At 38.5% G+C, this 16,362-nt stretch overlaps 1 non-coding gene across 1 annotated transcript; it reads right to left on the bottom strand.

The window, feature by feature from the left end:
• Positions 1-8,510: 8,510 nt before the first annotated feature.
• Positions 8,511-8,617, bottom strand: LOC131593700 (small nucleolar RNA R71). Its single transcript, XR_009281084.1, has one exon. It is a non-coding gene; the product is annotated as a small nucleolar RNA R71 (small nucleolar RNA).
• Between the last annotated feature and the right edge of the window lie 7,745 nt (positions 8,618-16,362).

Below are 16,362 nucleotides of genomic sequence, written 5' to 3'. Positions count from 1 at the left end.
TATTCTTATCCTTTCTATTTTCAAACCCTTTCAAATAGTCTTCTCTAAGACATGTTCCTTTCTAAGAACCTTTTCTAGGTAATCTTCCGTAAGACATCTCTTAACTTTTTCAGTTAGTCTTTTGTAGACATATTCAAACTTCTCTTATGCTTCCAAAAACCTTGTCAAACTTTGTTTAAAGTACAGAGTCTTCTATAAGACAATCTCATATCCTTTCTAGGTTAATCTTCTTCAAGATGTTTTTCCTAAGTTTTGTTTAAAACCCCACATTCCTCAAAACAATCTGTATCCTCTATAGGAATACTTTTGACCCTCTGCACAAACACATCCCTTTGAGCTTTGTTTAAAGCGCGATCTTATTTAAGACAATCTCCCATTTCTTTCCAAGGACCTCTTCAGGTAGTCTTATGGAAGACATAATCTCATTCTAAGTACTCAGCAAATCACTGTCCGTCAGGATGCGACCGAAGTGCATGACTCATTCTGAAAAAGCATCTGGTTCACATTCAAATCAACACTTAGCATCAAGGAGACCTTGAAATTGGTCTAATCAAAGACAATCATTCCTGATAAAGACCCTTGAATGAGGAAACCACGTTTAGAGGATTTTCCTAAAACAGGGGCATACAAGCAAGGATCCTATTAACTAGGGCACATCCTTCAAGAATTCAAACACTGGGGCAAGGCATATCAGGCAAGACATGGTGAAACTCGAGTTCCCTCTAAAGGTCCCTCCTTCAGATTAAGGGGCATGTTTCAAAATTTCTGATATTCGGGAAGTCACACTAGTATCACACAAGGAGCATTGTTGCGTAATTGATCTCCCCATGCCTGTACTATTTACGTCCCGCAGTGTGGGACCGGCATACATGCATAATTATCAGTTATTTTGAGAATCTCATTACATGACACATGCATCATGACATTGCATAAAACTAACACTGTCTTTTCAGGTCACTTCATAATCAAAAGGATGTTATCATCCAATCACAGCGCAAATACGATCGTATCAACGATTCAATCTTAACAGATACATTTCTAATACCTCATTCCAAGTCTTTCTTCAAAGACAATCCAGAAGCAATCTAAGAATTTCTCACCTCTCCAGGTAGTCTTGTCCAAGACAATTATCCTAACCTTTCCAAGCAGTCTTGTGTAAGACGTATCCTGACCTTTTCTAGGTAATTTTGTTTAAAACGTCCCATGACCTTTCTAGGAACCTCTCTAGGTAGTTTTGTTTAAAACGCTTCATGTCCTTTATAGGAACATTTCCAGGTAGTTTTGTTTAAAACATCTTTTGTCCTTTATAGGAACCTTTCCAGGTAGTTTTGTTTAAAACGTATTGTACCCCTTATAGGAACCTTTCTAGGTAGTTTTGTTTAAAACGTATCGTGTCCTTTATAGGAATCTTTCTAGATAGTTTTGTTTAAAACGTATCGTTCCCTTTATAGGAACCTCTCTAGGTAAGTCTTGTTTAAGATATCCCGTATCCTATCAAAGAGCCTTTCCAGGTGAGTCCTGTTTAAGACGTACCATAACCTGTCTAGGTAGTCCTGTTTAAGACGTTTCATATCTTTTTAGGAGCCTTTCTAGGTGAGTCTTATTTAAGAAATATCATGTCTTTATATGTAGCCTTCTTAAAATGCTTATCCAATCTTTTCTAAGACACACTTAGTTCTTTTAAAGAACTCCTCAGTTAGTCTTCTCCAAGACATTCTTCCTAAGCATTGTTCAAAGCCTAAGCTTCTTCGCATCAACCTTCGACATACCCTATTCAGGAACCTCTTCAGGTGGTCTTATGTAAGACATTACTCCGTATCTCCTTAGATACAATCAAATGATCTAGGTCTGAAAAGCATATGCTTTAGACAAACATCCTGCCAGGCAAATGGGTGGCATCTATAAGCCCAACTCCCACAGAACTCCTTCCCCACGCAAGCAAATTTCAGGGCATTTCAGTGTCCAATCATCTTATACCTCTTCGGGTTCAAGAAGATTGAACAGGGGCAGCTGTCATACCCCAAAATTTGCCTTCCATATTCCATTTACAATCATTCAAAGTTCAAGATTCAATTCCAAAGCCTTGCTCAAACAATCCCAAGATCCACAGTCAATTGATTCAAACCTGAAGGTCAACTACAATCAAAGCATGATTCAAACCTATGATCATTGGTCAAACATCAAGTATAGAGGTGTATAACCATCATTTGATCAAAGATTGATCATGATTCCATTAATAGAAACTCAGAGATGAACAAATACAAAAAGGTTCAAATTAGGGTTTCTTAGGAGAAAGTCAACCCAACTTTGACTGGGCATAACTTTCACATGGAACATCAAAAATCCCCACTCAAAGCCTATTTTGAAGGAAATTTGATTCTCTACAACTTTGTCTCTCACAAGCCAAGGCTAGAAATGTTTCATTTGAGAGATATGATGCAAAAGATTACAGGTCATTTTCAGGCATCCTTCAAAAACAGTTTTTCCCAAAGAGGATATGATCAAGATAAAATCTCCAAATGAAAAATATATTCCAAAGTGGCTTATAGAGGACCTCTTGAGGTTTCCAAAAAGTCTTAGAACTCCCTCATAGCTAAAAAAATTGAGTGAGATATGCTTGATCAAAGTTGAGCAATTTTTGGAGGCAAAATGTGAAATAAAGAGGGTTCAAATTGGAATATTTTGCAAATGGGCCTATGTTTTATGACTCAAACTTGATCCACAAGATATCCAAACCATAAGCCACGGATTTCACCTTTTATTTTATTTTATATGATTTTTTATTTTATTTAAAAATGATATAAAATGATATAATTGAAGAAAATCAAATATTGTGTCAAAAATATTCACATAAACCACTTCCAATCAACATTTATGGCTAAATATAATATATTTTCGTGGATTATTGATTGAGGAAGGAATTGATACAATATTGGTCCAAATATAGCAAGTTTTCATTCAAGAATAAAGTGAATTTCACAAATTTTGCAAGATTGGATTTAGGAGGCCTTTGGACTATTTTCTTGACCTAATTGGTGCCTCTATAAATATATAACATAAAGCAATGGAGTAGGGGACGAAAAATTCAGAGAGGGCATACTTGCAAGAACGAAAAAATCACCAAAGAAACTCAAATTCGGTGTTGGCAATTGTGAGGCTTTTAACAAGAGTTGATGATTGCAAAGGATTCACTGAAGGATTTGGAACGTGACTGGATCGTTGCACAACCTCAATAACCCCAGAATTCCTCCATACAAGCCCAGGTATGTGACTCTGAAAATCTCTTCGATCTGGGCAATTTACGCATCATCACTGAAATATAATTGCATATTCTTGTTTGTGCCACTGTTGTGAACGTTTCTGGATCGGTTATTTAAAGCTTGCGCGTTTTAACCATGTTCTGCCATTAAAGGCCGTTTGGAGTTTTAGGGTTTTCGTTTGGGGCTTTTAGGTTAGAGGTGAAATTAGGACCCATTGAACGCGTGGCTAGGTTCGTGTGGTTCAAACGAGAAGAATGGGGAGGTCGCGAAAGATTTATACATATGTATGACCTGTTCGTTATTTCTTCAAATACGCTTGCTACGAACAAAGTACTAGCAAAATCGTAGCAAAACATATGTATAATTTTGCAGGTTTGGTTGGGACGATGATGATGTGTCGTCGTGGTATTGGCGCATTTGAAATTCGCGCGCCTTATTTGCATTTGATTTCTTGTTTCATATATATTGTGTTGGATGCGTACTTTAAACGAATGATTCGTTTGGCTGGGGTGGTAGTGAAGCGCTTAGTTGAGGGGGAGAGTGTGGCTTCGAACCTCACCTCCCACGCTATTTTTTTTTTTGAAAACCTGGCTTCTTGTTCCCATATGCGCACAATCACATGGCTCACCATGTACCCTCATGATCCAACCATCAGATCGCCACCACTTTAGATCTAACGTCCCAGGCCTAATCTATATACCATGAACCTCCAGATCTGCCCTACTGAACCAAAACCCTAAATGAACTAAAATAATTTTAATTAATTTATATGTTTTAGTTAAATTCTTTTAAATATTCATTCATGTAATAATAATTTATTTTTATAAATAAATTAATATATGACACTAATATTTAAAATGACAATTTATTGTTCGTTCCGATTAAATCGATTAATCGTGATGGTCAATGATAATTTTAATTAAAATGATATTTAATTAAAATGTAATTCAATCATATTTGGTTAAATGGTTGCGACTATCTTATTAGTCGTGATGATTAACTTTGTCTTTTTTTCTTTTTTTAACTTTAATTCGTTATTCTTTTTAATCGAATCAATCGATTGCGAGGGGTAACGATAAAAACTAATTATTAAAAATTATAAAAAAATATATCCTAATTCGTTATTAGTAATAATCAAATCAATTGATTAAAATTGGTAACGGTGCAACTTCAAATCTTTTAACTATGGCGATTGAATCTATTGATCGTTGCGGTTAATAGTGCAAAACTAAATCAGGGTTGTACGCCCGGACCTCAAAAACACTTTTCAAACCTTTCAAAACCACAAATTTCAAACTACGGATTTTCATCCTCATTCAAAACTACGATAAGATAGTTCAAAAACCTTCAAACCATATTAATTCTAATTCTGAGGGCGTACAACCCTTCCCCGAACTACGTAGACTCTGATCCTCCGTAAGGAGGTACGTAGGCACTTGGATAACCAAGGCAAGTCCCCTTCCTTCTAAATCTCATTTTTCTCGATTTAAATTATAAACCTTTAACTATGATAATTGTTTGCCTTGACCCTGTCTGTCATCTTTCTTTATCTTCTGCCATAAACCTTGACCATTATAATGCAAACCTTAGGAAAGGGTTGAGGGTTCCTAACACCTTCCCTCGACCTGAATATAGTATCTTACCCTGATCTCTTAACTGCGCGAGGTTTCCTATTCGCCTTGGTAGAATAGGTGGCGACTCTAAACATTAAATTTTTAGGCAGCTTGCTACAGAATGTTCGGGCGTACAACCCTGATTTGATATGGCACCGTTAGATGCGATGACCAATAGATTTGGTCAGTATAGCTAACGGATTAAGGGGCATTGCTGGTTACTCATATCGATAGATTGATCGTCGCAGGCAGCAAATTAAATGTGTTTTGAATTTTATGTATTTTTTATCTCTCGTCTAATACGACTAATAGATTTAGTCGGGTCGAGGAGAGAATTAATCGAAGGTTAATGTTTTGCCAAATGGCAATGGGATCGGGCAAACCCTAATTTCTTAATAGACTTTTCTAGGATTTTTGTGATTTTAATATTAAATCAATTAAATCGAATGATCGACATAATCGAATAATCGAGAAAGCTCTAATATTACTTACATCCTAATTATATAACAATCCTAATTAAATAAATTAATCCAACTAAACCTAATTTAATAATATTTAACATAAATATTAAATAATAAAAAAAATGTATAGAACCTGGTTGCGATTGCATGTGGCGCATTCTAGGATATCCCTGATGTATCTGCGCTCCTGGGCCTCTTGATCAAACTCTGGTGAATATCGGATGGTGCTGAGAAAGGGTGTATGGTGAGTGTTCGTTGATGAGTAGTACTGAATCGGCGACTGAACATTGAAAAAAAAGAATTGTAATTCCTGGGGATTGAACCCAGGACTATGGGGAAACGCTCTCTTTTCATTTTCCAGTTGTGCCATGCATCGTTATCTGTTAATAAGATACTGCCAATAGAATAAATATGGAATAATCATTGGGATGGGAAAAGTCAAACCGAGTGGACGTGGGTCCCATATGAGTACGTTGCAGCCAATTGGAAAGGGAGAGAGGGTCTGTGCATTGCTGACCATCCAATGACATGGAGAGAGATGAATTCCGTTTGTTGACCTCCAATAGGGTTCTTGCGCGCGCAGCCTCCCCTCTTCAATTTTTGAATGGGCCAATTGGAAACCTCCACGTGCAAATTACCAGCCCAGCAATCACAAGCCACCGGAACAGTGCCGGTTATCTTCTCCGGCGAGAAGCATATGGCCACCTGCGAAACGTTCATGGAAAGGAGATAAAAAGGACTCTACCCCCCCCCCCCTATTTCATACCTTGCGAACCTGATGGTGGTGGTTTCTGATAACACGATTTTATATCGTATATTTAGCTTAAAATCCATAGATATTTATAGCATTTTCCGTTTATTATGTTAATTTATTATGATATTACGCGAGTATTTGCTTTGTTTCAGGTTTTACACTTTAATTACGACTATTTGCGAAAAGGAAAGAAAATGGAGCTTAAATGACCAATATTTATGCCTAAAAGATGAAAAAGGAGTGCTAAAGTGAAAGAGGGGTGCAATTAGGACCCAAAAGGCCCAAAAGAGACAGTTCAGCCCACTATGGAACCAAAGGCGCGTGGCCCAAACCTTCCCAGCAAGTGGAGACGCACGTCTCCAACGTTCTTCTGCCACGTCACCAAGAGGAGACGCCCGTCTCCAACTGCTCCTACATCTTCTCCACTTGAGACGCACGTCTCAAGTCAGTCAAGGCCGCTTCCTGAAGAAACGGAGACGCACGTCTCCACACCCAGTCTGCAAAAATCCCCACTTTTCACGCAACGTCACAGCAAAACCTCTCCTATAAATAGGACCTGCTACCTCACTTCCAAAGAGTCCGATTTCCTACCAACGAAGTGCTGCCGAAATTGTACCGCGAACCGTATTTCTTTATTCTGCTTTCATTCAAACACTTATTTTCTCACAACGATTTCTACACTGGAAATTGTTGTGAACTTTTTATAGATCTAGCCTTACGTTAGATCTATTACTTTTATTTCCTTGTTTTATTTCCTGCCATTCGAAGAACGATCCAGCCAACCTGTGGTGGAAGTTCAGTACTCGAAGATTCAATTACCATTTATTTAATTCAGGTTTTTATTTACTGCCTTATTCATATTTATTTGCATGATATATTGTATGCCGTTTACTATGCCTATTATTATGAACCGAACCGATTTATGCATGTTTAACCATATTAATATGTCTGGCTAAATTATTATGATATCGGTATGTAAAGTAAGTTAACCGTAGGGATCCGAAATAAATTGTCTTAATTATATTTTATTAACTATCACTTGTTTTTGGTTTGTATGTCTAATTTAATTAGTAAGTCTTAAAACCAATAGAGCGAAAGTTTGAGGTCTTAAGACGGTCAAAGGTTAAAATCAATAGAGCGAAAGTTTGAGATCTTTAACTGGATGGTAGACATAGGACATTAGTTTTAAGGATGGCGAAAGCGTATTAAAACTAATTAGAACTTATTTATTTTCAAAAATTGTTTTTACACCCGACGGGATGGCGAAAGCGTACGTTAGGGATATTAGCATGTTCCGAGTCAACAGAGCGAAAGTTTGAGATTAGGAGATTTAAATAGATAACAACTTCATAAAACGGGCATTTTATTAATTAAGTTGTTTCCAAAAAGCTTTTCTATAATCTAATGGGATGGCGAAAGCGTACATTAGGATTAGGACAGTAATCTAAATCAATAGAGCGAAAGTTTGAGACGAGGATTTTTAATCAATTGAATTAGTAAAGATTTTTAATTAAATTATGCAAAATCCAATGGACCTTCGGATCACCTTAAGTTAAACGAAATACATACTGATATTTGTATTTTATTATATTCTTAATTTTTCACTCACTTTCCCTTAGGAACAATCGAAATTTTAGTAGCCCTAGCTTTACATAGTAACCTTAGATAACGGTAGATCGATTCATAGTCCCTGTGGATTCGATATCTTTTAAAACTACACGACACGACTGTGCACTTGCAGTTATCAGATTTATAGACACGTAAAGTCGCGATCAAGTTTTTGGCGCCGTTGCCGGGGACTATTTAAGTCGATATCGTAACTCACTGTTACACCGTAGAGACTAGGACAATTCTTCCCTTTCTTTCTGAACGATTGTATGCCAAATACTCGTTCACAAGGAGGAGATTTAATACAACGAATTAACGAGATCGAACGTTTCATTAACGTCAAACGTCGAGCTCGCAATCTTCCCGAAGTAGCACCAATTCCGATTAATCAGGAATTGATTTTTACTGATCAAATTAATCAAATCACCCGAAGTTAGAGATGGCTGCTATTCGTCCTCTTAGAGACTATGCCGCTCCTTCGCGCGCTGAACCGCATTCAAGTATCGCACCACCTGCGATTGAGGCAAACAATTTCGAACTCAAACCTTCGTTGGTCCAAGCTGTTCAACAGAATCAATTCTCTGGAAGCCCTGTAGACGACCCCAATCTCCATTTATCTGTGTTCGTGCAATACGCCGACACTATCAAAGCCAACAACGTTAGTTCCGAAGCTATTCGATTACGCCTTTTTCCTTTCTCCTTGAGAGATAGAGCGAGAGCGTGGCTTCAATCCCTGCCTTCCAATTCCATAACTACGCGGGACGAATTGAAGAGAGTATTCTTAGCGAGATACTTTCCGCCTAGCAAAACTGCTATGCTTAGAGGTCAAATCAACGGATTTACCCAGAAAGATAACGAATCACTCTTCGAAGCTTGGGAACGTTACAAGGACATGCTTAGAATATGCCCTCATCATGGACTCGAACCATGGCTGATCATCCATACTTTCTATGGTGGTCTCTTATATAACACTAAAATGACTATAGATGCCGCTGCTGGCGGAGCATTAATGGACAAACCCCATGATGAAGCATACAAACTCATAGAGAACATGGCACAAAACCATTACCAATGGGGTGGAGAACGAGCCGCTCTAGAGAAAGCCCAAACCAAAGGAGAAATGTACGAAATAAGTGGTATAGACCGCGTTAACGCTAAAGTAGACGCTTTAACTCAAAAGATCGAGAACTTAACCATCACTCCTTCAGCCACCGCTGCTGCTGTAACACCTAACTGCGAGATTTGTGGATTGACTGGACATGTAGTTGCTGAATGCCAACTCTTGACTGGAATTCCATCTGATCAAGTAAACTATGCTCAAGGAAACCCTTATTCTAACACGTACAACCCTGGATGGAAAAACCATCCGAACTTTTCTTATAAAAACAACAACGCGTTGTACGCGCCTGGACAAGCACCTGCTGTACCACCTGGCTACCAAAAAGCGCCTGTAGCTGCTCAAAACACCCCTAGGAAGTCAAATCTAGAAATCATGATGGAGAACTTTATAGCTTCCCAACAACAAACCAATAAGGACTTCCTGAATCAAAACATCCACAATAGCGAGCAACTAAAACAACTATCAAACAAAGTAGATGCTTTAGCTACTCATAACAAAATGCTAGAAACTCAAATCTCACAAGTAGCTCAATAACAAGCACCTACTGCTGCCCCTGCTGGCACGTTTCCTGCTCAACCTCAACCCAATCCTAAAGGACATGCGAACGCAATAACACTACGAAGTGGAACGAATTACGATGGACCCATTGATCCTAGAACTCAAAACGTACCCATGTCACAACAAGAGCCAAAGGAAACCCAAAAGAAAACAACTGACGAACAAACTGCTAAGACTGATGAGAACAATAACGAAGTGGAACCTGAAAAAGAGAAACCTTACGTTCCACCACCACCTTATAAGCCACCAATTCCTTACCTTCAGAGATTAGCTAAATCAAAAACCGAAGCGCAATTTAAAAGATTTGTAGAACTTATGAAGCAATTAAACATAACCATACCATTCACATAAGCCATAACTGAAATGCCTTCGTACGCTAAATTTCTAAAAGAAATCTTATCAAACAAAAAGAAACTCGAGGATAACGAAACCGTAACGCTTACCGCTGAATGTAGCGCTATCATCCAAAATAACATGCCTCCGAAACTGAAAGACCCTGGTAGTTTCTCTATACCCTGCGTAATAGGAAAAACCATCATAGAGAAAGCCTTGTGCGATTTAGGAGCTAGTGTTAGCTTGATGCCTCTTTCGACCTGTAAGAAACTCAGTCTAGGTGAGCTTAAAGCAACGAGAATGTCTCTTCAACTAGCTGACCGTTCAGTCAAATACCCTGTAGGAATGTTAGAAAATATCCCTGTTCGTGTAGGTCAATTCTACATCCCAACTGACTTTATCATTATGGATATCCAAGAAGATTCTAACATCCCGATCATATTAGGAAGACCATTCTTAGCAACCGCTGGTGCAATTATATATGTAAAGCAAGGAAAGCTTACTTTCGAAGTAGGAGAAGAGAAAATAGAATTTATCCTTTCCCAATTCCTAAAAGCACCTTCTATAATTGACACATGCTGTTCTGCTGACATAATCGACGAGTGTGTCAAAGAAATAAAATCCGAACCAAATAAGGAAACCGAGATCCTAAGAATTCCTATGCCGCCAATTCTTGAAGATGACAACTGGCGTGAGGAATATCAAGATAATCACCTGAGTGAATGCTTAGCCTTAACTCCCGATCCTATACCTGGACCTAAGAAACCTGCTATAGAACTGAAAACACTTCCTACCGATCTTAGATACGAATATCTAGACGAAGAACTAAACCGACCAGTTATAGTGAATGCCAACTTAGGACGAACTGAGACTGAAAAATTACTTAATGTCCTAAGAAAATACCCTACCGCCTTAGGATATAACATATCAGATCTGAAAGGTATAAGCCCTTCCCTCTGTATGCACCGCATTATGCTCGAAGACGATAGTAAAACCTCTAGGGAACATCAAAGGCGAATAAATCCTATTATGAGCGATGTGGTTAAAAAGGAAATCCAAAAACTGCTAGAAGCTGGAATAATATATCCTATATCCGATAGTAAATGGGTTAGCCCTGTTCACGTCGTACCAAAGAAAGGAGGAGTCACTGTAATCACTAATGCAAAAGGAGAATCTGTAGCACAACGTACTCAAACTGGATGGAGAATGTGCATTGACTATAGGAAGCTAAACAAAGCTACCCGAAAAGACCATTTCCCTTTACCTTTCATAGATCAAATGCTGGAACGCCTAGCTAAACACTCGCATTTCTGTTATCTGGATGGATACTCCGGATTTTTCCAAATTCCTATCCACCCTGACGACCAAGAGAAGACCACATTTACCTGTCCTTATGGTACATTCGCCTATAGACCAATGCCTTTTGGGCTCTGCAATGCACCCGCGACCTTCCAAAGATGTATGATGGCAATATTTGCCGATTTCCTAGATGGAATAATGGAGGTCTTTATGGACGACTTCTCTGTCTGTGGAGGAAGTTTTGAAACATGTTTAGAAAACCTTGAAATGGTACTCAAACGATGCGTAAGCGTAAACCTAGTCCTTAATTGGGAAAAATGCCATTTCATGGTTTGACAAGGAATTGTACTGGGACACATCATGTCTGATAGAGGGATCGAAGTTGATAAAGCAAAAATTGAAATTATCGAAAACCTTCAACCTCCCAAAACCGTTAGAGAAATAAGAAGTTTTCTGGGACACGCTGGTTTTTACCGACGATTCATTAAGGATTTCTCTAAAATTACAAAACCCTTAACTGAACTACTAATGAAAGACGCCGAATTTATTTTCACCGATAAATGCACTGAAGCATTTCAAACACTTAAACGAGCATTAATCTCTGCGCCAATTATGCAACCTCCCGACTGGAATGAACCTTTCGAAATAATGTGCGACGCGAGTGATTATGCTGTAGGAGCCGTTCTAGGGCAAAGAAAAGATAAGAAACTACATGTCATATACTATGCGAGTAGAACCCTAGACGAAGCTCAAATGAATTATGCCACGACAGAAAAAGAATTATTAGCTGTCGTATTTGCATTAGACAAATTCCGTTCTTACCTGGTAGGAGCCAAAATAATCATATACACTGACCATGCCGCCATTAGGTACCTCCTAACCAAAAAGGACGCCAAACCAAGACTTTTGAGATGGATCTTGTTACTACAAGAGTTCGACCTGGAAATTAAAGATAAAAAGGGTACTGAAAATGTCGTAGCAGATCACCTCTCTCGATTGGAAAATCTGAAACCCGAACAAGTACCAATTGACGACGATTTCCCTTAGGAAAGACTCATCGCCCAATTAGAAGCAAATGAATTCGAACCGTACCGTCCAAACTCTGAAACCAACAAATTAGCAGAAATAGCTTTAGCCCGATCTGACGCACCTTGGTATGCAGATTTCGTAAACTACCTAGCTGCTGGTGTGCTTCCTCCTGATCTAAGTTACCAACAGAAGAAGAAATTCTTCCATGACCTAAAACATTACTATTGGGACGACCCACTCCTGTTCAAAAGAGGCCCCGATGGAATCTTTAGACGTTGTGTACCCGAGGAAGAGATAAGAAGCATAATAACACACTGCCATTCTGCACCGTGTGGAGGACACCATAGCACATCTAGAACCTGCGCCAAAATCCTTCAATCTGGACTCTTCTGGCCCAACCTGTGGAAAAACGTTTATTTTGCTGTACTAAGCTGTGATAGATGCCAACAAACCGGAAACATTTCAAGACGCGATGAAATGCCTCAAAAAGGCATTCTAGAAGTAGAAATATTTGACGTCTGGGGAATAGACTTCATGGGACCGTTTCCGTCGTCGTTTGGAAATCAATATATACTCGTAGCCGTCGATTACGTTTCGAAATGGATAGAAGCTATTGCTTCTCCTACAAACGATACACGAGTAGTTATCAAACTCTTCAAAAACGTCATCTTTCCTAGGTTCGGTGTGCCAAGATTGGTAATTAGCGATGGTGGTTCCCATTTCATTTCAAGAATACTTGAGAAACTCCTTCGAAAATATGGAGTGAATCATCGAATAGCCACACCATACCATCCACAAACAAGCGGTCAAGTAGAAGTTTCTAACCGCGAAATAAAACAAATATTGGAGAAAACTGTTGCTATATCTAGGAAAGATTGGTCAACCAAGCTAAATGAAGCTTTATGGGCTTATAGAACAGCTTTCAAAACTCCAATAGGAACTACCCCATTCAAACTCGTTTATGGAAAATCATGCCACCTACCGGTAGAGTTAGAACATAAAGCCTATTGGGCCATTAAGAACTTAAACCTAAACTACACTGCCGCTGGTGAGAAACGACTTCTAGACATAAACGAATTAGAAGAACTTAGACAAGACGCTTACGAAAACGCCAAAATCTATAAAGAGCGAACGAAAAAATGGCACGACAAGCGTATATCTAGGAAAAAATTTAGCATAGGCGATAAAGTACTTTTATTTAATTCTAGACTAAAATTATTTCCTGGTAAGTTACGATCTAGATGGTCTGGCCCTTTCGAAATAACTAACATATTTCCGAGTGGAGCGATAGAAATCAAAGGAGAAACCGTCAAACCTTTTGTCGTAAATGGGCAACGTCTTAAGTATTACCATCATCTCGAATACGATGAAAACATCAAAGTTTTTAAACTTGACGAACTGCCCGCTCTTTCGAAAAAATAGTTTTCTATTTTAAAATCGTCGAGCTTACGACATTAAACAAAGCGCTTGGTGGGAGACAACCCACATTTATTTATTCTTTTTATTTTTATTTTATTTATTTTTAATTTTTAACCTTTAATTTTCATTTAATTATTCTATTTTTAATTATTCTAATTTTAATCATTTTTTTATTTTTTCATACATCTTATAATAATTATTATAATTATAACCGCTATCTTAATTCGAGAAAATACTTCCTTTTTATAATTATAATTATCATTATAACTTGTTACTTAATTTTATTTCATTTATTTTATTTAATTTTATTTTTAAAAATGAACACTAGCCTAGTTCTAACTTAATCTTAATATTTTCAACTTCTAGGTTTTTCATTTAACTACTAACTACGATGCAAGAAGTTGATAATATGGAAGTTGTGTTCCGTGGTAGAGGACAAGAAGCAAGATTTAATAAGCTGGCTGAAAGACACATGGATTTGACTTGCTATCCTCACCAACTAACTATGGTGAAACTTGGTATCGAAGAAAGCATCCTACACCTACTTAACCAAATTGGTTGGACTGGTTCTCACTTGTTCCGCAAGTTTAGCACTTACCGGAAGCTCACTCTGGAATTCTTGAGCTCCCTGACCTATCTTCCAAACTGTGGACAAGGACTGAGAAAAGGATTTATTCTCTTTAGACTCTTTGGTATGGAGTTTAATTTCTGCATCCGAGATTTTGCTGAAATGTTAGAACTACCTCATGGATCAGATGCATACACCAAAGTAACTGAAGACAATCTTGCTTACTGGGAGTTGGAAAAATACTGGGGCAAGATCACTGGAAACGACAACCCTGAAGAGAATGAATTTCAATCTGAGAACATCCATAACCCCGCCTTCAGATACTTCCATAAGATCCTTGCTCACTACATTTTTGGTAAACCCGATAATGTCACTGAAGTCTCTAGAGAAGAGTTGTTCATCATGTTTTGTACCTCTCAGAATCGCCCGGTCAATGCCATCGCATTCATGCTAACAAACTTCGAGCGCATCACGCATGACGAAGTTTCACCTATTAGGATCGGCGGATTTGTCACTATGATTGCTAATGCTATAGGAATGAGAGTACCTTTGCTTAGATTGACACCTCTTGGTTCCCACGATTCTATGGACATTCACTTCTATTTTAACAGAGGTATCATCGGTAACCTTGGACCTGATCAGTTTGATTTACTCATTGATAACAAAGTTTTGGATCAGTTCACTTTACCGAGTCCTAGGACGAGTGTGCACAACCCTGCCAACTGGCTTTTCTATGATCAAATTCCTGAAAGAGAACCCTCACCTGAAACCCCTCAAGCCTATGAACATTTTGATGAGGAAATGCATGTATCGGAATCTGAGCCTGACACTCCTCCTGGTTACTATGAACCTAATCCTGAAGATGAACCCATTCCTGATTACGAACCTCTTCTTGTTGATGAACCTATATCTGAGTATGAGCCTGAGACTCGTTCTGAAGATTCTGTTGATGATTACACTGTTGATATGACTGATGTCGAACTCAAGCAACAACAACCAGCTACATCTACCGCATCGGTGAATCAAAGAATGCCTAATCTGAACACGCACGAGCAAGCCATCACTGCACTACAACAAGATGTCCAACATGTGCGCAACGAGCTACACACTTTGCAAATGCAGTTCTTCGATTTTATCGACACCGTAAATGCTCAGTTCGACGAAGTTTTCAAACACATTCAGTCTAATGAGCATAACAATAGACGTGGCTAGATGTTACCGTATTAGATGATTAGATTTTATTTCTAGTTTTAGCAATTTTTATTCATAAGTTTAGATTTTCATTTTTCTGCATTTTACATTTTGCTTATGTTAACACTCAGTACCGGTTTAATTTTCAATGCGATATTCTTTTTATTACTGCTACTGTGTTACATTACACTGCTATTGACTGCTATATATTTGCCTGTTTATCACTTTTTGCTGTTAATAGTATTAAAATTCGACACTGCTCTGAACTGATGGACAATTTATGGCATCTGTCAGCACTGTCTGGTCCCTTGCATGCGTGAACCACTTGCCTGCAACAGGAGACGCCCGTCTCCATCTATGTGGGACCAGCAAAAAATCATTCAGAGGACAGGAGACGCACGTCTCCATGCTTTGTCCCCTTGCAGACTGACTGCCTGAGACACGCGTCTCCCAAGGGCAGCAGTCTGCATTGTTGACCACGCTGCAGCACCACCATAACTCCCATTTAGAATTTTGAATTTGAATTTCAAAAATTCATCTTTCAATCTTCTTCATTCTTCCCCCTATTTATTCCATTTAAACACCATAAACCTCATTCATCCTCCATCATTCACCTCTTAACTCTATTCATTTCCCAATTCTCTACTCCATTCAAACTTCAAACACCACCATTAATCCATTTTAATTCTCCATTAACCACACCATTTTCAAACCTCACTATAAAACCACACCACCACCACTATTCTTCTTCACAACCTTCATACCATTCTCTATTCTTCTACACTCCATTTCTATTTTTCATTTTCATACTCACCATGCCTCCACGTTCATTCATCCGTAGTGAGCGTCCCGAGAGACCACCTCCCGACCTTTCAAATATTATCTTCCGAGATGACGACAATGATGCTCAACGAACAAAATATGTCGCCTTCTACGAACGTTCGGTCGTTCCCACAAAATTTGTGAACACCGAGTGTCTAGAAACTCTGGGTCTCATTGATGGTGTTACCCGTTTGCTCACTAAATCTAGCCTCCACCATCTTTGTACCGAACCCGTACCTACTTATGAGCCGCTCGTCTTAGAATTTTTGAGGTCTTTCAACTACGACACTCCCTCTAATCAACCACTCTCAACCGGTAGCATCCAAT

This window comes from Vicia villosa, linkage group LG3 (genome assembly GCF_029867415.1).
Source record: "Vicia villosa cultivar HV-30 ecotype Madison, WI linkage group LG3, Vvil1.0, whole genome shotgun sequence".
NCBI lineage: Eukaryota > Viridiplantae > Streptophyta > Magnoliopsida > Fabales > Fabaceae > Vicia > Vicia villosa.
The sequence above is the reverse complement of the archived record's forward strand: the minus strand, read 5'-3'. Positions and strand labels throughout refer to the sequence as shown.